The sequence below is a fragment of the Tachypleus tridentatus genome, chromosome 9, assembly GCF_004210375.1.
Source record: "Tachypleus tridentatus isolate NWPU-2018 chromosome 9, ASM421037v1, whole genome shotgun sequence".
NCBI classification, from domain to species: Eukaryota; Metazoa; Arthropoda; class Merostomata; order Xiphosura; family Limulidae; genus Tachypleus; species Tachypleus tridentatus.
Genome location: NC_134833.1, coordinates 76,522,953 through 76,546,280, shown reverse-complemented (window position 1 = coordinate 76,546,280; position 23,328 = coordinate 76,522,953). Strand labels below are relative to the sequence as shown.

Sequence of the window (23,328 nt, the reverse complement as noted above, 5' to 3'; positions counted from 1 at the left end):
TTAGCTTGGCCAGACGGTTAAAACACTCGACTCGCAATCCGAGGGTCGCGGGTTCGAATCCCCGTCACACCAAACATACTAGCCCTTTAAGCCATGGGGGCGTTATAATGTGACGATCAATCCCACTATTCGTTGGCAAAGGAGTGGCCCACGAGTTGGTGGTGAGTAGTGATGATTAGCTCCCTTCCCTCTCGTCTTACACTGCTAAATTTTTACACAGTACATCAACCATACAATAATTCATTAATATACAAAAGATTGAATACGTTATATTAAACCACTTTGAAAAAGCAAAACAATGCACATGTCAACCATGGTCCATATAACACTACGGTGGCACCGAATATAACACAACTACGTTTTTACTTTAGTTACACCTTCATAAAACTGGTGTGAAAAATACTGTCAACGTAGAAAGTATTTAATTTGTGACACAATTCAATGAAAAGTTAGCCATGTCCACATTTGAGATCATCTGAAGAAGGGAGAAATAAAAGTTTCACTTTCTCATTGAATTTAAGTACAAAATGGGATGTTTCCACTTCCAAAACTTTTTCAATTATTCTTGATAACAGTTTTCATTGTACCTCGACAGGTTCTCCTTTTTTGACTGTCCTAACAGGAAAAATATTTTACAGTAATTGTTCACAAATAAAAAAATGATAAAATTGCATCCCCAGTTAGGTGCAGGATAGCGCTTGAAAACAACAACAACAGACCAAGTTACTGTCGAAATACTTGGTTTGTTTTCTATAATAAATATCATCGTGTTTGTTTGTTTTCTTATAGTAAAGCCACATTGGGCTGTCTGGTGAGTCCACCGAGGAGAATCAAACCTTATTTTAGCATTGTAAATCCGAAGTCTCAACGCTGTACTAGCGGGGGACTATCAATGTGCTTAAAAACCCTTGTTTTAATATTAGCTATATATTTCTCCCATTAGCTTGTTTCTTTAAGAGATGCAACGTGAATGAAGCTTTTTAATCGAAATTAATTTCTATCAGGTTCTAGATAACGATCATGGTAGTATATTATGTCAGACACTGATTCTTTGTCTGATATTCTTACGAGCAGCAACTGTCCAATACTTTCAGAATTTGGTTGCTTTGTTCACGTAAATTCAATCATACTGGTCAAGTCTTTACGTTAACAAGGTTTTTCTGTTAGAACATAATTCCCAAAAAATAATGTTACTTTTATCATCAGTGAAACAATCTGAAACTTTCAATAATTATAAAAAGATAACGGTACAGTTAAAGACAGTTATTTCTATATCGTCCTATCAGGATGTTGGCAATCACGTTTGGTAATAACAAAGGATTACGACCACTTCTGACAAACAACATTGTTAATTTCGTTGAACATGGACAAAGATAAAAGTTACTTTATCTACAGATTCCATCATACCTCCAGTATCTAAAGCAAAATGTAAAGACTTTACGTCATATCATTAAAATTATAAAGCTACATTTAACAATAATTAAATAAAAAACAAACACACAGAAACTGAGCAAGAGAAATTTTAATAAGAAAATACAGAAATATTAAGACCAATTACAAAATTAATATAATACTAAAAATGAACAATATAAATAAATATTGGGTGTTATTTAGGGTTAGAAGATGCTGTTTGACATAAAAGTTTCCTTAATCAATGATTCTAAGTTAGGGTTGAGGAAGGTAGTGAAATTAAATAGGTTAAGTTGGTAGCGTTTCTTCATTATATTGGAGAATATAAAAAGCGCAGGAGTTACACAACTTTTTTGCGTTTGTTGTTTCCGACTGTGAAAAATAGAACTTTAAAACGATTAACCTCGATATTTGCTTCCTTACTTCGTGTTAATTATAGCGAAAGAAATTAACAGTAATTAGTAAAAGTTCATTGGTTACAAGACAATAGTATTAAAGTTAAAATTTTGCTTTGGTTATTACAAAAGAAAATATCCAAGTTATTTGTTATGTAGATACTTATATCACTTTTTCTGAAAGGTAAAAATGTAATACGTTTATATTAGCATCACATTTTTACAGGCTTTTAGACTGTTTCAATAATCTGTAAGTTGATTATATGCAGAGTCAAATACACTTTAGTAAAATACTTTTAAGCATGTAAATCATCTCATGTGACAACCACAGCTGACAAATTTAGGATGGAAAAGTACGTATCAGGACAATATTTTGACGTTGTTTGTTGTTTATTAGGTAATGTGATGCCTTTTAAAAACTGAATTATTTTGAAAATACATAACAGCCCTTTTCAAAGCTAAATATTTAAATTCTTAGATCATAAGGATGTGTTCAAAACAGGGATTCAGAATTTCATATATGGGGATATTCCTTGTACTCAAAGGCATTGTATGAATTAACTTAGTGAACTCAGGACTATCCAAAAAGATAACTGTAATGTGTCGTACTCCAGCTATGGTAAGCAAAATCTGGCATTTTGTAATGGATAAAAATCCACAAACACATATGTCAGTCACAAAAGCCGTCAACATACCCCTGGCAACAGTACATAATAATCAAGAAGTGTCCATCTGCCAATAAGGCCAACAAAGTATATGTTTATCAAGATAAAGTTTCCATTCATACTTCCTTTAAATCATTACATACCTCAAGCAGCTACTGGAAAATAAAATAGGTATTAATGTGATTCTATGTGAATACACATCAATAGACTATGAGCCTATGGACTTTTGTGACATTTGCCTATTTAAATAGCTGCTGAGAAACCATCATCTTTGTATAGTATGTGAATTATGAAAAACCAGCAGGAAGGAGTTATGTGTTTTTGCTGTTATAACCAAATGATGGATTCCTTTGCAATAGAAACTACACTACAGGACTATCAAGGTATACAGTTGTCAGATACAGCATGAGTGGACATGACAATAAATAGACTGTAAATGACATGGTAAGGCTCCAAAATTGTTTTGATATTTTTAATATAACATTATCAATCTCTGTATATGCAATCACAGAAATATAAATGGAAAAGAAAGACAATAGCACTAAAATTGAAATGTCCTTCTATTAATATATTGAAAATATCAACATTTCAACAGAAATATATTTTTACTAGGAATACAAAATTTCATAGGGAATACATACAATAAAAGTCACGTTTGCTTTCTCAAAGAACCATGTTATACAGAGATAAAAGATGATTTTGTACAAAGTTTTTCAGAATTTGTAAATCAATAGAACATCCAATTTAAAATGTTAACTACCCTAAAAGTTTCTTTAAAAAACAATGAAATTTCAATGATAAGTATTAAAAATTTTAAACAAGAAAGAAATGACAGATCATAGGGAAGATTAAAATAGCTTGCAGCAAAACTAACATTAGTCATCACTATAAATATTCAATATTTCTTTGACAATAATATCTTGAGCATTATGAAAAAGCTTGAAATAAAAATTTGGTATTCCACATAACTGCTACACCTGTGAAAGGTGTATGAAAATTAAAGTATTTCAGAAAACGACCCACAAAAAAAACCCTCCAAACATCCATTGCTCAGTGATTGTGATTCTAGAGAAAACTGGTAAAATTTAGCTGTATAATTGCAGAAGTAGTTTAAATAAAATAAACTCACCCCCAAAACAGAAACATCTACACATACAAAGAAAATAAGTTTCTTTCTTGGATATAAGCATGCCTGGTTTTTAAAATTTTAAAAATGGTTATACTTTTAACTATACTAATGATAGGATAATATCTGTATACTGCCAGATACTTCTAATATACACATTGCATTTGGTAAATACAACTTTGTCCAATTTATCTTTTCATTATTATAATGAAATCAGCTAAAAAATAAAATTGTGGTTTTCTCAGAACTTCCATAATATGTTATAATTGCATGTAAAATTTGAAATTGTTTATAATTTTATATAGTTTGTGAAATAAATGAAGAAGATAAAATTACCCAGCTCAAAATTAGTATGGGAAATCCATTCAGACTGCTTTCTGTATAAATGATAATTCAACTTAAGAAAAGTTTTGTATTTTTAAGAAGTAATGAAACTGAAGTGTTAACTAATGCAGTAAGTTATACAAACTTCTCAATTGCTAACTGTAAATTGTCCAAGTTTTGACCAGACTGTAATGTGGGAGAGTGAAAAGTGTGCAGAGATAAGTACTTAAAGCAGGTATGGTTCCTAACCACAGTCATGCAGATATGTTTACATAGAAACAAATGGAAAAAAGCTGACAGGGAGAAGAACAGAAATGTAGAATAAATAATAAATAATTATGTATAATGATGAACATTCTCAAAATTATAAATTATTTCCATCTTGTTTTTAATATCTTATGTATATCTGTTTATGTTCCATGTACTTCATACATCTACAGTCAAATGCTCCTAATGATTAGTACACTTTTAATGGAGATTTTGCCAGTCCATGGACAGGAAAAAGTTAGAAACCACTGTTTTAGGATACAACAGCCTATGTTATGGGTAATTTTCCTTTAGAATTTGATACAACTCTGCTGCACATCATTTCTATGCTTGACAGATAAAATATTTTAGAAACTAATATGTAAACAAAGAGTTGGGAAAATCAAGCAGAATGTGTGCCCATTCCTTATTTTTATTTAATTATGTTATTTTAAATTGGTGCTCATAAACGTACATAGTATTTACAGAATGGTAAACTATTCAAAACACATAAAAATTAATGTATGAAAATATCAACAAATTACTTCTAGTGGTCAAACACATCCTCTTTAACTTGTTTTTTCAAACTGTAATCTAAGATTTTCTATATAAAATATAAAAAAATGCATTTTACAAACATAAAGTTTCACTCTTCACATAAAAGTGAGAACAAAAACAATTTCAATTTCCACAATATTTGAGCAGTCACCAAGTAGATCCATTCAGTCAATAAATCTACAAAGGATTCACTGCTCAGTATTCCCACACAGCTCACAAAACCTTGATATTATACCATTCGAGCATTCATATTAACCAAGAACAAAACTATCGCAATGTAAGATAGTGGTGACAAGAATATTTGACACAGCATATAACTTAAAATTTAAGCAACAACTTAGTCTTCTTGTCCAAGTTTTTTTTTTCTTCATCATCAAGATAATTTTTAATCTGTAAGTTTGTTCATACTCTTTAACACTAACTTCAGTAATGATATCAAAACACACCTTGAATGCTAAACAAAGCACAGTTCAAGACACTCTTAATAATTTTGGTTCCTTCTGATTATTGTTTTCACTGACTCACCTTCAAAAACACTCACATAATCAACAGTATGCCTAACAAATTAACAAATATTGAAGCTTAAGAAGTTGACAAACAGTGAAACTAAGGAGTCAATTTTCATCTTTGGTAATAAAGGGATTAAAAAAATGGAATGATAATGTCTTATCAAATAACCAATGTAAGCTATTGTGTTTAAATAATACAAAATGTTCATTTTTATTTTTTAGCACACAAAAAATGAGGTTATTTGCAATCAAACAACCATCCTGCACATTCAAAGAATAACACATCCAATGTAAGGTGTCATAGTTTAACCATTCATCAAATCCATACAATGAGACAGCTAATATAAGTTACTCTAACTTTAAAAAGATTCAAATCATGAAGGGTTATTAACTCTTTAGTACACAGCAGTCTTGCAATCTGAACATAACTTAAGTGAGGAGGATTACAATACCAAAGAACATTTACTACATATAAATATTCCTTTTTCTGAGTGCACAAGTCGCACATTCTTAAAATGTTCAAACTTGCAAAAGGGATTATGAATAGTATCTTAATTCTAATACATATTTTTAAAATTTTTACTTACATGTTTCCTGTAAAAAACAGGCATACATATAAAAAAGTTTATATATAAAGACTTAAAAATGTTTTTCACACAACAAAATAAACACAACAGGATATGATGTATATTAAAAATAGGTACACTATATAGTTGATTGTTAAAAATTATAAACAGTTATAGGTTGGCATTAAAAATGCCCCTTGGGAACCTATATCTGTGACAATTAAAATGAATAAAAACATTATAACCTGAGCACTTGTGAAAGGAGTTTGCATGTGTGATAAATTCTTTAAGTGATTGAAGACTGGCTGTGCAAATTAAAAATATGTCATCTATGTAACATTTCCACACTTGAGATTTTACAGAGCTTACTTGTAAAAGTTGGCTATTAATATGACCCATAAAAATGTTGGCATATTTGGAAGGCATTTTGGTACCAATTGCAGTACCATTAACTTGAATGCAATGCTTGTTATTAAATTTGAAGTTGTCCAGAGTTAAAACAAGATTGGCAAGATTATTTACTATTTAAGATTGTGATGGGTTATAAAGATTTAATGCAAACTTTAGACTTTTTAGTCATGTGAAATACTGGTGTAAAGGGAAAAAACATCCACTGAGCAAAGAAGACCATTGGGTGGTAACTGTCCATCAGTATTAATATCTTCTGTTATAGTATCCTTCATGCAAGGTGGGAAGGTTCAGGGAATACATTTTGTGTTGATCAATAAAAACAGACAGCTTTACAGTAACCATGTTTATATTGGAAATTATGGGTTGGTCAAGATTGTGTATTTTGGGTAAGAGATAAAATCTACCAGGAAAAGCTTGTTTGTTAATTTTATTGTCTTGGTGGAGTTCTTTAAGTTATCAGTTATAGTCTTAATAAACTGAGATGTAGGATCACGAGTTTTTATTTTAATATAAATTAGTGTCCTGTAGTTGCTACTTAACTTTCATGATATAGTTATCTTTGTTAAAAATAACAACAGTTCCACCCTTATATGCTGGCTTTATTATGATATTGTTACTTAAGATTGTTTAAAGTGCCTCTTTTGTTTTGGTTAATATTATCAGGACATTGCTTGGAAGGTTATAAAGTTTGTATTATATCATTTTCTACAGCTTTAATATAACACTAAATCTGGTTCTCCATTTGGTAGAGATGTCCATACAGACTTTTCTATAAAGTTCAGTCTATGTTGATTTTCAGCTGGATAAAATCTTTTATCTAGAGAATTTCTAGATAATTCTAGAAATAATTCTAGTTTTCTAGAGAATTCATGAAGGTCAGAAAGAAGTTCAAGTTCATTAACATAGCTGTTATTTGGGCAGAAGTTGAGACCTTTACTAAGTAGACTGAGTTATTACCAAAAGTTTAACAATGTTAGAGGGTATGTTGGAAGTGTTCATCATTATTTGTATGTTTTGTAAGGTCACTGTTATTTTCAACAAATTTGTTAGTTTAAGAAGGTTTATTTATATTAGAGTATGAAGTGTTTTTAAGGGTCTTTTTAAGCTGTTCATTGTGAGATAAAGGGATTTTAATAGTTTCTGGTAGACTGCTTGATGTTATGGTAGTTTCTTTATGACAAAAGAAAAAAGAGTATTGTTAGATGTGCTTTTGAAATTGGTGTTATTGGTAGGAAGCTGATTTTTGTTATTTGTAGGAATAAGGAATGTATCAGCTTTATTTGTAAATATTTATAGTTCTTTTTTCCTCCAGCAAAGGGTTGTAGAGGTGATAATAGTGGAGAATTTCTTTATCTAGAATATCAAAAAATTTTTGACAGAATATTTTCAGTGATATTCATGAGTTCTAAAGAGGTGTTTTCAAGGATCTGTTGCTATTTGTTGCAGAAGTTCTGATCATGTGCTCCTATTGTTATTGGTGCTTTTAATGAGAGAGATTTAGGGATATTTCTGTTTTTTTATGTTATGCACTAACAACTGGTCCTGTTGATAATGTTTTGTGTGTTTCTTAACAAGTTTTCTATGTTTTTGAAATAGTTGTTTTCTGCTGTAATTGAATGATTCACTGCTTGGTTCATGTTGAATATTGACAAATATTGGTGTGAGAAAATTATTGTAATTGTGAGATAGAAGGTGATTAAGCTTAAGGGAAGGAAGAGGTAAGTAACTATGTTCTTCAGGGTATGGAGTGCATTGATGGTCATTCTGAGAATTTGTGCTAACAGATGAAAGACTACTGTGTTCAAGTGAAGGTAATTCTACAATAAACTGATCAACTGGTGTAGATTGTTCCATAGAACATGTGACTTTACACTTGTAGTGATCTGGTGAGAAAAGAGGGTTTGTGGATAAAAAAATGAACGACAAAAACATAAGAAAAACGATTTTAGATATTTGTGGAATGTGGTGTATTGGGGAAAGCGTGATTTATGTTTTGTCCTCTAGCAGAGCTTGAAGGATCATTGTAAAAGAGCAAGTGAGTTTTTAGTTGAGTAGATTGAGTAAAAGAGGTATTATTGTGAGAGACATTGGTAGCTTCAGAAATAGGGAAGGACAGAAGAACTATTAGAAATAATACTAGGAGATGACTAGGGTGACTTAGAAAAAGAAGAAAGAAGTGGGAAAATGTTATGGTAAATGAAGTATTTGAAGTTTGAGGCCAGGATAAAAATACCAGGAAAGTTGAGGTGAAGTCCATCTCATGCAAAACAATTAGTGAATGGAATTAAGTTTGTGTGGTTAACAAAGGCAAGCTGGGGTTTAAGTCAGCATAACTGTGTGGTTAATTCATTAAAATGTTGAATTTTGTAGATGAATTGTTTAATTATTGTGTTTTTTTGTATGTTGTAATCAGCAAAAGTGTGTATGTTCACAATTAATATGTATTCACATTAACAGTGACAAAATGTTGCATTGTGATACATTATTCTTTAATAATCCCCTTTTAACTGTTCATATTTTTTTAATTTCAAGTGAAATAACTAAGTTATATTTTTCAAAATATAATTAAATGAATTTTTAAAAGTTTACTACAGACTAAAAGATATATCCACGTATGTAAACTAACTGAAAACACAGTAGAGAAAACAATTTCATATCAACATTAATATTATCCAGCCAACTGTCATTTTTTTAATTGTGGTACACTCAAGCTTACAGTTCAAAATTTACCAAAGAATGTTAAAAGTTGTTCTTTGTTTTGCTAAAGTTCTATTAACTTCTCTGCATTTTAAGCATCAAATAGCTAATTAATGAAGGTTCTTGTTACAGCAAGTTCAATATTTATGGAAAGTTTTCTCGTGAGCAGCTCCTGTATTATGTTGGGCTCCATGAAGCCATTTACTGAAAACAAAAAAAATAAAAATAAAAAGAAGATTAATACATTTCTAAATTAATCAAAGAAAACCCAAAAAACTAAGAAGATATCCATCAAAACCACACACAACAGTACTATAAAATAAATATGAAAATAACTCTCCAAATCTAAAGAAAGACTAGGCATAGAACCCAAAGAATTATCATGAACAAACCCAAGACAAAAGTTGTCCACATAAAAAACATTTCCCAATTAACCTACCTATAATAATGATGCAGAAGTGAGATGATACAAAATATTTGTAACTGTTCTGTGTGAAAACACTTACTGCTGTCATGGAGTTAGTCATACATCACATGCAAACAAGTAATATGCTTATAAATATTAAGTAATACATAAATATTTTCTATTCAATAAATCATGGATTCAGAGTTAGGTTTATGTGTACACTTGGAAGATTGATAGATGTATCTTGCAACATATATTTTCAATTTGATAATGGCCTTTTTTCAAATATGCAAACTAATAAGTGACAAAATGTTTCTTCCAACAGTTACTCTATCTTACATTTAGTTAAATAATTAAATGTATCAGCCACATAATCCTAGTATGGCCAATTCTGACAGCATAAAAATTATGAGAAATGCATAAAAATCTAAAACTGCCTATATCTCTGCTTGGAACCTGCAAGAATGTGTCTTTGTACTAAATCCCATGCAAGTTGGTTGAGATATACATGAATAATTCACAAAAACCCCAAACTGTGCTCTCTTTAATGAAAAACTTCATAATTGTCTATATCTCTGTTTGGGACCTATAAAAAAATAGCTTTGTAAAATTGGCCAAAATGCAACACAGTAAATGTCAAAAAATATAAAATTATGCATTTTACCCCCCTAAAATGACCAAAAATAGGAATATCCAAAATCTTCGTATCTCTTTCTAAGTGATCTGTAAAAATGTATTTTTGTACTAAATCTCATCTGAATTGGCAAATATACAACAAACTAATTGTCAAAAAAATCTTAAAATTATACTCTTTGTAGCATCTTGACTTCCCTATATTATTAAAACTGTAAAAGATCCCCAATTTTGTTTGTCACTATGTGGGACAAGTAGAAAAGTTTCTTTGTACTAAATCCCATGTACCTTGGTCAAAATACAGCAAAGTAATTAACCAAAAACTGCAAAATTATGTTTTAATGAGCTCTGACTTTAATAAAAAGATTCAAAATTGGTAAATACAACATTTTTGTATGTCATGTGTTGTATGTATGAAAATTTATAAATGTGCCAATTTTCATCTTGAATGCTGAAAATATAACCAAAGCCCAAATATACATTTTTTTTTATGTTTTACCTTTGATACCAAAGGATCCTTAAAAAGGTCTAAAACAAAAAAATGAAAAGACTGGGCATACTGGAGAAAGATATAAGTTTCAAGTCAATTTGCCTAGAAATGAAGGAACAGCACTCACTTGAAAAGTGTTTGGAAGAAGAAATAAGTGAAAAACAGTGTCTCCCTGCAGAGACATTATAAAATGTGATGAGATTATAATGCAAATAATATCTATAAAAATGTCTTTCCTCAACAAACATGAGTGTGAAATTTATAATCTATCATCTTTGGTCTATTAAAAATTAATTCTATGATTTTTATTAGTTTTTCAAGATTCACTCATGAACTACACCACACAGAACTTATAATGTCCAATAATCTTTCTTGATGCAATAATGAACTGTAGGAAAATAAATCACTCCTATAATGCATATACCAAACTGATCCCACAACATTGAACACAAACAGTATGACAACAAATATGATGAAGAAAGATACAGGGACCTCAGAATTATAGAGAGACTAGTTAATTTTTATTGTTGCACATTTAGACTGAAAAAATACCATTCAAAAACTGACCATTTACAAACTTCATGTAAATTCTAATGATAGAAAGCAGAAAGGAAAAAATTACAATTTACACTTTAAAATTATGATCAGAAAGTTATTGAATATATTCAATAAGACAACAAACTGCTGCTATTCTTGTCAACATCCTTAGCTTAATACATTTGCAATTACATATACTAAACTCTAGAAACTTTAGCATACAAAACACAAACTTCCAATAGAGTCAATAATAAACTGTGGATATTGTATATGTAAAACACACACACGTCATATAGTATGCTGGTATATGCTGGAAACAAATGCAGACTGAGCTAAGTCTATTTTATTTTGGCCCTAATCAACTCAATAATTATTTTTAAAACATTTTTAAGGTCATAGGAAACAAAAATGGAAAACTACTAAAATCTGGTAACATTTGGACAAGGCAATATAATACAAATATCTATGACAAATTACAGAACCCTAGAAATTAACCATATTCTCATGAAGATGCTTAGTTGGACAATGGGAGAATAACCAAAATCCCTGAGAAGTCACCAAGTTGTTTGCACTACCACAGAAGATAAGATCAAAATGCAGTTCTAATTGCATCAGAAAACAACAGTTTATGCACAACCTGGGCAATCAAATTGCAAAATAGTCTCTTCGTGATGTGAAAAGAAGAACTCATTTCAAATGGCACCTACTGTTATAGAACAGATGCCAATATTCCTCAATACCATCACAGTAGCTATCTTCATACTATGGGCTGTAATAACAGTGTTTCCACTCAGAAGCCATTCCTTACTTTAGGCAATATTATATTATCAATTGCAGTAGGCGTCACATACAGTTTCATAGAATTCTGTCCTATGGAACATTAACATTCTTTTATGAGTCAAAATTTTCATAGTCTCTGGTAGATACACATGAGTTTAGCAAATAATCTCTCTAAGAACTTTTGTTAAACTGTTTTGCAAGCCATGGTAAAATATAACAGTATTTTGCTTTTCATGTGAAGTGTCATTTAGACAGTTGGATAATCACAACTAATGGTTTACAAAGAGATACCTGCTACCTATCTTCATCAACACAGTGTTTTCAGGAAAGATGGGGCTCTTCCTCATATGGCCCTTGTCATAAGTCAATGGCTTGAAGACCAGGACCATTCTTGATTGCTCTATGTGCAAGCATCTAAAACATCCAACTTCTGGAGACACTCTCATCCAAGTTACCACATGTAAGATCAAATAGTTTATGAACAAGATATATAGCTTTTTTCTGTTTTAAGTACTGCAAAACAAAAGTCCTTTAAGTGCTAATGATAATGTTTTACCTTTTGTTTCATGTTTGTTTATTTACTAAAAAAATATTCTAAATACTTATTGGTAAGATGTGTACATAGATTTTTTTGGGGAGAATGTTTAAATTTTCCATTTATAATAAAGTTGATGATAAATCATGTGATTATGTATGTTTATGCAATATGTAATATCATGATAAATGTATAACTGATGTTCATATGTGCAAAAACATGTATTTTGTTGAAAATAAAATCCTTGTACATGCTAAGATGCAGTTATGTGTCAGTTTGTTTTCTGCTGTATTTCACGTGTTAAGTATCATCACGATTAAAAAAACCAAACATATATATGTGTAACACACAAATATATTTACAGAAAATTTACCACATCATCATTATACCAAACAATTTATTCTATCATTTATCCTACCAGCTAATTTATTCCAAGTATTAGAAAATAACATCAGCTAAAATAAAGATTGGAAAAATATAATTTATTGAATGATGTTGAGAAATCAAATATATAGATATATAGCTTTTACATACAATTTATGTGACTTACATAATTAAACCTCAACAAGCCATACATACTATTTGGAAACTTCATATGGATAGTGGTAAATATTAAGATATCATAAATTAAATGATTACTATCATCACTTTTTATCATTATTTTAACTAAAACAGCATACTAAATAATTACTCCACAAAATAACATAAAAACTTCCAACAAATTACAGTTACGGACTGAATAAGCCCATGGGTAATGTAAGTGGAGAAGAAGACTCTTAATTACCTCACTAATCACTTGTCTCAACAACCGCAGTGCTTCACTGACTTAGTAAAGTTTTGTCCCATAATGTTTCACAAGGGAGCAAATTCCATCTGGCTGTAACCAGAAAACATCAGAAACTCCATCTCTAACAAAGAACTTGTGGTTGAAAAGCTGGAAACACAATATAATCAAAACTAAGGGAAAAGTTTGCTAAAACCAGAGTTGAAAATTAACAAATATATTTCATTAGTGCATGTGGGGTATATGTTTTCTTTTAAGTTCTGCTTAAAAAGGGTTGTAACTGTACACTATCATAGACACAAAATACACCGTATTTAAAAAACTTTCACTAAATTAAAATATTCAAACATTTTGAAGGTTTTATAAATTGAGCTTTGGAAATACTTTATTTTCTCCTTCTACTTAAGAGTAATAAAAAAAGTTTCTCAATGAAGTAATGCATTATTCATCACTTTATTTTCTATAGTAAATACTAACTACAGAAATAATTATACAATTTTAAAATTAATATTTTGAGTGGTTTATACCCTAATAAATTTACTGGTTATTAAAGCTGTTAGGAATACAACAGTGGAAAACTAACTAAGACTGACTTAGATGAACAGTTTTGTTTGTTTATCTTAACTAATGGTTTGATTAATTTTGAAGCTTGTCACATACTACATCGTAAATGTACAATCATTAATTGAACTTTGTACTTCAATATCAAATTACAAATAAAAATAGCAGACATTTTAGCCTGCTAAAAATAAGTGAAAAACAAGTATATTTTTCTAAGCTCAAAATAATACTGCAGTTAAAGTATCTGTTTATTACTATCTGTGATATATGAGGCTAAGAAACAGAAATTATGGACAACTTCTGTGCTTTTATAAATAAATAACTTCAGGGTACCTTTTTATTCACAAATTTTTCATAAACCTATGTTTTAATATAAAAGGCATACTAAAGCCTACTGAAGTGATTAAACAATGAAGAACTTACTCAAGAGCCCCATTCGCCAGTAGGTAATGCTTACCCATGTAACAAACACTAACCTACCCTTTCCTCCCAAATACTTAAAAATACAAGGCATTATTTCAACACACATCCTATAAACAGATAAACAATACCCCTTTAAGCCCTGCTCTGTGGGTTTAGTCATAGGAGTTCCTTGTATCTTAAATCTGCTTTAAGTAATTAAACTTACAATAGAGATTAGTTGGGTCTAAATATACAAAAGTTGATACATAAGAATTTAAAAAGTCATTAAAACTGAAAAGAAAAAATACCACATTTGACTAACAGAGGATATACATACAGCTTGATAGTTTAGACATTTGTCTCAAGCTACACAAGTGCTACCTGCACTAGCTGTGTGCAAGCTTTACCTTAATGAATAGAAAGAACATACTAGTCAATAGCAATCAATGCCAAGTTTAAGATACTCTAATTGAAAAATGGGATTTCACTGTAACATCTATGAATTAGCAAATCTTTACTGTTTAATTTAGAGTTACGTCAAAATACTATCAGAATATTCACAAACTTAAAGCATATTCAAACAATTTCTGAAAGATAAATGCTCAAAAAATCTTATTATTAAGCTCCAAATTTTTAAATACTTGTAATTTTTTAAATGATCAATATATAACTCAGTGAGATTTTTATTTATTGTCTGCTATGTTTAAATGTATTTGTAAATTTATTTTCCTTTAGTTTGTTTTTTTTCCTACAAGACAGAAAGAAGGCAGTTGCAAATGCTGGACTCCTCAGTCATACTGGATGGGTGTAATTAATTAATCTATCATATCTAATGTTTTGATGTAATGGTTACTCTAATGAATTTTGAAAATGTTATATAAATTAATGTAATTATAAACTACTATTTAAAACTGAATCATTAACATTTGGTAGTAAATGTTTAAGAATAATTTATATATATATACTTCACAAATTCCCTGCAACTTACATTAAGTAAGTTATTTCTGTAAAGGTTATTGATTTACTTGAGATGATTCTTTTCAACAATCTTTAAATAAGAAGTCTGCTAGTCTTTTGTTTGCTGTGATCTCTTAATCAGATTGCAACAAACTTTTGTAGTACACAGACATAGTGACAGCATGTATAACAAAATGTTATCTGGTTTCATAGATGGAACAAACCCTTGAATACTTTGTTGTTGTTGTATTGCAATGTCATTTAACAATGTAATTAAGCATCAACATGAACAAAGGAACCTCTGAATGTTTATTAGATTTGTATAAAATAGTCCCATATCCTAAACTGTTCATTCACAGTACAAACTTTATACTTAAATGATCACATAATATCCAAGCTTCCCTTGATTCAATTTTAGTTTATTTCTTTCAAAATGATCATATTATTAAATACCTATAGTAACTGGTCAACAGATCAATGAAGCAAACCATTATATAATTCTCACTATTTCATTCTAATATTACTAGTACTCATAAATGTTGCATTTTTGAAAAAGGGTAATAGTAAACAAAACTGTCATATTAACGTGAAAGATACAGGTTACAAAGAAACTATTTTATTACCATAAATATTACAGCAGAAAAGAAAAAAGAATGATGGAAAGCCTTTGCCAATCAGTTAACAATTATAAAACTATGAGTAGTACTCATTTTTGTAATATTGGTTAGGGTTTATAAAACCTTAATAACAAATGAGAGAGAAACAGAATTTCATGGCATTCATAATTGTCTCATAAACTGGAATCTTATCCAAACCCAGTTGTTACTCCTTTAAAAAAAACAAAAAACTTTATTGAACAATACGCTGCTCTTTTATGTATATAATAAATAACTTTACTGCTTTCTTAGCTGCCATTATAGCTTCAACATTATATGACTGTCAGTAAGTCATAATTTTGTGAAAACATCAAGACTAAACAGGATTTTAAAGTCTTAATCAATTTCTGAACTAGGAAAACTTAGCAAAGCTGTATAGAGACACTAGGGAGAGAAATAAAGAATTTGTAACTTGTTTCATTTATCTGAATTATTTCTTTTTACAAATTCAGAAGTACATCAAAGAGTGTACCACTATTAATATCCATTATTCCAACAGCATCTTTACTAGTTTTGAAAGAATGAACACAATTTAAATATTTCAAGCTCTTCCAACTTTTCTACTTCCTAATGATTTACAAACAGAAGAACAGTTTTAACACCTGCTAACTCCATCAGAAACTGGGTTTAACCACATACCAAAAAACTGACAGTCTACTCTTGCTGTACCAGCAAGTTCTGCGTCTTCTAGCTCCATCTGGTCCCTCTATTGTGAAGCTGTAAATAAAAATTTTAGATAAAGACGTTTTGATTTGATTTACCAATAACCAGGACAAAAATAGTAAAAATATTAACAAAATAGAAGCACTGAAAATCTTATAACTAATTATCATAACACTCTTTAAGGAAGACACTAATTAACACATTTAACAATGTGAATAAGTACAGGAAAAGGTTACAACAAACATTGTGAAATACAGTACTTTTTGTTCAAATACATTGGGGTGGAGGCAATTTCAATTCATAATGAGAATTTTTCTCAGTGTATATATTAATTAGTCATTTGATAAATTTTATCTAAGAAACAAAACAGTATTTAAATTTCTTGTTTTTAGCAAAATATAAGCAGGTGAAATGTATTATAATGTTATTTAGTTACTAATTTAAAAAAAATAAATTTATTGAGATAAAACACTGATTTCTCATCATATTTAACTACAATTTTATACACCATGTTCATAAAAAATAACTTGTAAAACAAGTAATAGGATTTTACTGAAATATATTTATATCATTGATACAAAATAATACAATTAATTTAAGTCATTTATGGATGTCCATACAAAACTTATCTACTAATTCTACTTTTCAAGTTCTCTATGATTTTGATTATTTGATTCGTTTCATAATAGTGATAATAATCAAGCTGAACACACTCAAATTACCAAAAATAATTTGTTTGGTTTGTTTTGGAATTTCGCACAAAGCTACATGAGGGCTATCTGTGCTAGCCGTCCCTAATTTAGCAGTGTAAAACTAGAGGGAAGGCAGCTAGTCATCATCACCCACCGCCAACTCTTGGGCTACTCTTTTACCAACGAATAGTGAGATTGATCGTCACATTATAACACACCCATGACTGAAAAGGCGAGCATGTTTGGCACGACCGGGATGCGAACCCGCAACCCTCAGATTACGAGTCGCATGCCTTAACATGCTTGGCCATGCCGGGCCACCAAAAATAATGAAAAATCATAAAGACATTATTTGTATCACTTAGATACTGGATATTTGGAATAATTAAAACATTCTTAATCAGAAATGCTAACTTTGTTTTCATGACATCAATTGATTTAATCATAACTTCAACTAGCCAATTACTACAGGTGACACCAATTGATGTAGTAGATGCTCATAGGCATAGTCAATTATATCAATTAATTTCCCAGCTTTAAGTTCACTCAATATCTCAAAATTAACATTTTTTATGTGCTTGGTACCTTCATACTAATATGAATTTGTAATCAAAATAATATACTCTTCAAAAAAAGAAACACAAAAGGCAAAATTTGAAGGTGACGTAACCGGATGTAGTGATCTTGTGCAAGCGTGGTCACACGAGGTCTGCCAGATTGTGGACGGTCACGAGTTGATCCATGTTGTTGGTGACGATTCCATAGCCTTGTGATGGTGCTTGGGTGGACATTCACAGCTCTGGCAACATCTGATCGAGATTCGCCTGCTTCCAAGCGACCAATGGCGTTGTTGCGTTGTGCTTCAGTCAGTCTTGGCGTAACTGTATTGCATGTCGGTGGCTTAACACTGAGCTATGGAAACTGAGAACCCGTCACTTTTATAGGGATTTTGCACATGTTGCACTTGCAGAACATGCAGATCTCTCAAACAAATATATTGGACACACATGCGTTTTGGCGAAAAATCCAATGTTTTCCTCCGTTTTCAAAGTGCACAACTTTTATTGTCATTTTGGTCTGACAATCAGTGCCTTAACACATGTTACATCACATACTCTGAGCTTGTAACGTTATTACATATATTTCTCTTTAAAATAAAAAAAATATCCCTTTTGCGTTTCTTTTTTTTAAGAGTATAATAAGTGTCTTGAAAAATATCCTCAATCAATTTAGAAGAAACTTGTTAGTCATCTGTATCAGTCCAATCTCCCCTAACGAAGTGTATTACCAAGTTAATAGTTAGTTAGCTACTCATTAAGAAACATTGAAAAAATTGTACAGAATTGTATTTCATATCTGACATTTGCTTTAGTCTAAACAAGACAAATATTATATCAAAAAATATTTTAGAGACATTTTTTCAAACAACTGTAGAGTAAGTTCATAAAAGATTGATCTCATCACTTCCTTAACAGTTTATATCAGCAGCAAATTCTAAATGATAATTTGAATGTTTTAACAAATATGTTTTCTTATTCATACTAAATTTGACAAGTTGCATACATGGATTTTATGTTTTGCATGACATTATCCATAATAAATGTTATCTAACATCTTTGAACTGAATTTGTAAATATCAGAGCAAAGAAAAGCATATACAATAAAATGTTTCATGAGCTGCTGAAAAGAATTAAGATTCATGAACACTGAAAGAAAATAATGTACCATTGTTAAAATTAATGGGTTATTACACCTTTCTGATTTTTGAAAATGCTTTAACTGAATGAGTGTTATTTACCTGTAATTTGAAGAAAATGGAGTGTTCAGCTCTAGAATACAACAGAGAAATTTGTTAATCACACCTTCTAGTCTGGCAAGTTCAAGTTAACTTGATTTATAAAATGGTATGTACACATCTTTCATACACCTTTTTAATCTTTCATTAAAAATATATATTGGAATATTTATTCTTAAATTTCAGATCAGCAAGTATTAAGGTTAGTAATAAGAACAGTATTTGTGTGAATAAACTTGTACATCTTTAATTAACTGTTAAAAAATATAAATAAAAATATTTCATTAATTCTATGTTTTTATAAAAATTTTAATAATACTGTGAGTAAATAACTTGATAGGTTGGGAGTTTTAATCTTGATCAAGAAATGGAATAAATGAATTACTTCTCATTCCAATATGTGTATTTTAAAACCAGATAAGCAGTATATATTCTTTTTAATTTTTTACTATTCTATAAATTTCTTTAAAAAATTGAAAATATAAGAATTTTATTTCTAATTTATAACATTATCAGCTTGATACACATTTTTAGTATAATATACACTTTTGGATAACCTTGGGATTTAATTTGTTTCATCAGTACTAGCCCAGGTATTATATCTTCATTACTGACAATGTTTGTTGCACTCCAAGTCATTCTCTTTCTCTTTTTTTTTTCAATTTTTTTATTATCTACATTTAATTACAGCAATATTAGCTTAGACATTTTCTCTTTCAATACTAAACATGAAATTACTGACATTTACAAACTAGCTGTATAATGTTATATTATGGAAGTTGTGCAGATGACTGCATCATAACCTAAGACACATAAAATATAACATTATTTAGAAAAGCAACATAAAGTACAGAACATGGAAAAATAATCCAATTTATTTTACATTCAAAGAGATCATATTAATTTCTTAGTCCATTGTTCATTGGGTCTTTGCTATATGGACAGCTAAAACTGTAAAGGACTTGGGAAACATAACTTACTGCAAGTTCATGCAAGTAAATGAAATTTATTCAAAGTGATTCCATCATAATTATCAAGTGCTTTGTAAACCACTGAATAATTTTTTCTAGATACAACTAAAACAAAATAGAATAAGTTTATAAGGATAATATAATAAATTTCAAACAGCAAACAAGTGCAGGATAAACTTTTATTTTAAAGAACCAAAAATAATAATTTTTTAAACATTTATCTAAATCACTAATTTATTACAAATGGCTAAACATGGGTGCAAAACAAGCATAACATTTGGTATATTAACTTATTTTAATAGGCGAGACAAACGTGTTTCATTTATTAAGTTTTTCTTTAAATTCTTTAAAAAAAAAACTTGTGAAACTTAAAATGTTATTTATCACATTAAAAATCTACACCATTTCTTCTAACACAGAACAATAACATTTCAAATAGTTGAAAAAACTATCTTCAACCAAAACTACATGATATAAATTCAGACTGAAAGAGATAGTATCCTAATTATACTTTTGTACATAAAAGCAAAGCATCACCTGGTCAGAACTGTTTTTTTTAAGTACTTCAAGACAATGGAAAAATGTAATATTTAAAGACATTTAAGATTTGGAAAAACCAATTCAAGCCTTGGTGCTAAAGGTACAAAAGAGCTTACATTTTCCTATTAATAATGAGTCATTAATATACCAACTGTATGCATCTTTGTACCATCTGGAATAACTGGTTTCTTAAAGACACCATACACTTAAGCTCATTAAATGATTAATGTGCCTATAAAACAAGCAAAACTGAAATTTTAAGATGTACTTTCTCTCTTCTACTTTTTCTTTTGCCTGTAATGACTCTGGCCTTTACCACAAAATCACATGTTGGTTCTAAAGGCTAGCAGCTCCTACTGAATCATCAACATCTAAAAAAAAAAGAGAAAGAAAGAAAGAACATTGTGAAAATATGCTTATTTTTTTATTGTTTGTGCTTAAATGGGTACACCTAAATTAAATTATCTTAATTTATTAGCAGAAAATGTTTATATTCAAGAAATTTGTTTTGTAAGAAAACATTTCCTAATAATATTAGTTTGTAATGTGGTTCTGAATTATGGTCAATTTCAATGTCAGATTGTACCTCAATATTTTTAGTTATAAATCTTGACTGTTTGCAATTAAGCACAAATGTACACAATGGTTACCTGTGCTATTCTGTAAAATCTTGTTCACTTAGTCAAAGATATTCCTATATGTTTTTAATTTTCATAAGTTATCAAACTTGCAAATATATAAGGATACTACCTAATCATCATTTTGTATACCACACTAAAAAAATATTTAATTAATCTTCAAAGTGCACATAGATTCTCAAAATATATAAATATTTAATGGTTTGTTTAAATCTCAAGTTTCTAAGATAATAAAAACATTTAATATGTTGCTACATTTTTTTCAGTTCATAACATTTATTAAAGATTAAACTTATCTGTAAAAACTTTCCAACTTTTCAAAAATTTGCCAGTATGAAAGTGACTGATTCTGCATGTATTTAGAACATATAGTGGTGTCATATGCCAACATAAAATAGAAGAATTAAGTAAAAGCTTTACCTTTGGTCCAGTCTATAACTGACAAATTCTATTTTTGTAAATTTTGGAAAATACTCACAGCACATTTAATAATAAATCCAATGATGTGGGAGGTTGTTATGCTATATGCACAATACTACATGTAAAGTGACAAATGATTATTAAAGGATGTGAAATAAAATAAAGAACACTTGGAGACTTTTCAAATGTGCAATTACTAATTCAAGATATTATTTTTAAAACTACATCTTGCCAAAACAAAATTTTATGTCAGTATAGTGACATGTAATAAATCATTGATACTGTATTTGGTGCTTCTATATATTTTTGAATTAACTGTTTGTGTTTAGTTCACAACCACACGCCCTTAATGATACAGTTTGATCTAGTTCTTATTAAGTTAAAAGGTAGCTTGTTCAAAAGACATCAGTCAGATAGATATATGTATATCTATTACCAGTAATTACAATAAATTACAGTAAACATATAACTATCCTCAAAACAACTAACAGGGAATAAAATTTAAAATACAAATTACAATTTTAACCATAACTAAATCCATATTTTCTTAAATAATGTGAATAAAATATTGGAAACTGCCTCTTTTTTTCATTTTAAAGTTAATTAGGCTAAATTTTTAGTTCAAGATTAATATAAGCAAGTAATTTCAGCAAAAATGCAAACACTAAACTAAAGTGATTAAAAATAAAAATAATTCTAAATTTAGGCCCTAGAACCACTTGTTTTTCATTGACTAATTTAAGAATAGAGTTATATGTGATAAAAATGTATCCAATGCTTGAATACTCAAATAGGAAGACAAAGTTAATTTTGAAACTAAAAATGCTTTCAATAAAAAAAACTATTTAAAACTAAATAAGACTTTGTTACTAAATATAATCATTATAATTATCAATATACTTTCATAAAGCTTACAAAAACAACAAAAGTTACTATGAAGCTAAATAATGATACCCCTTTCTTACATTTTGTGATTCAACTATCACAGACACCTGTTTATTAATGCCATGGGTTACTGAACTCCCTTCGTAAGTTCCTGATAACAATGGATTAGAACCCAAAAAAATAGTTTGTATTTTTATGAAGAATAAAAAAAATGTTAAAAGTACGGCATACAGAAAAATTATTCAACTGTGTCTTCGAATTCAAATTTCAATGAAAAAGTAATCAGGTCCATAATTGAAATTATAAACAGAAATTAAAATAATTTTCAAGGTTATTTTTCACAAACCCACTACTGGTACTATAACCGAGTATAACTTATAAACATAAATGAATGAGCCTACTGATAACTTAATTATAAATAGGAAGTATCTAACATGTCACTTCAACATTTCAACTGATTACCTACAAATATTGTAAATTGCTGTAATATTATTATATTACGTGACATTCATACTTTATTACCTAATATTATATTAAATTATTTTCTAACTTCAATCCAATACAAAGTGAAAAAATCAGCACTTGAATCAGTCTTTCATCCATAAAAACACCTTTTGCGCGTTTGTTTGTAGTTAAGCGGAGAGCTGGAAGATCGAAACGTTCGTTGTTCTCTCTTTATCAACCGGCCGTTCTGAGATACATTTTTATTTCAATTGGGTTTCTTGTCATCAAAAATATCTGTGTTTTGCTCACCACGAGTATCGAAACTAAGTTTCTAGCGTTCTAAGTCCCCAGACGTGCCGCGATGTCACTGAAAGACAATAAAAACAGTAAACATGCAAACCTACACACAACCTGTAATGAAAAGGTTTCATCTAAAAAATGTTAAGATAAGGTATTGAGGTTTTTGTATAATTTTTTCTGATTATAGATAATATGCTTTAATTTGACAAATTAACTACGCTCTACCTTTTAAAAAATAGAATATATAGCACTCATTAAAAGAATGACTGTAACTTATAAATGTAAATTTGATTAAACTAAACTTTTTCTTTTTTTTTAGTTTTATTGAGTAG

The 23,328-nt window shown here is 29.4% G+C and overlaps 1 long non-coding RNA gene across 10 annotated transcripts; it reads right to left on the bottom strand.

Annotated features, from left to right (window-relative positions):
• Positions 1-1,516: 1,516 nt before the first annotated feature.
• LOC143225539 (uncharacterized) lies at positions 1,517-23,108 on the bottom strand. 10 transcript variants are annotated; one of them, XR_013013910.1, is made up of 6 exons: positions 22,835-23,108; positions 20,578-20,680; positions 18,802-18,832; positions 16,288-16,365; positions 13,073-13,222; positions 1,517-9,111 (listed from the first exon to the last, which is right to left on the bottom strand). It is a non-coding gene; the product is annotated as an uncharacterized LOC143225539 (long non-coding RNA). The 10 variants fall into 10 exon arrangements; XR_013013911.1 differs by having other exon boundaries at positions 22,864-23,108; XR_013013908.1 differs by having other exon boundaries at positions 22,775-23,107.
• Positions 23,109-23,328: the final 220 nt, after the last annotated feature.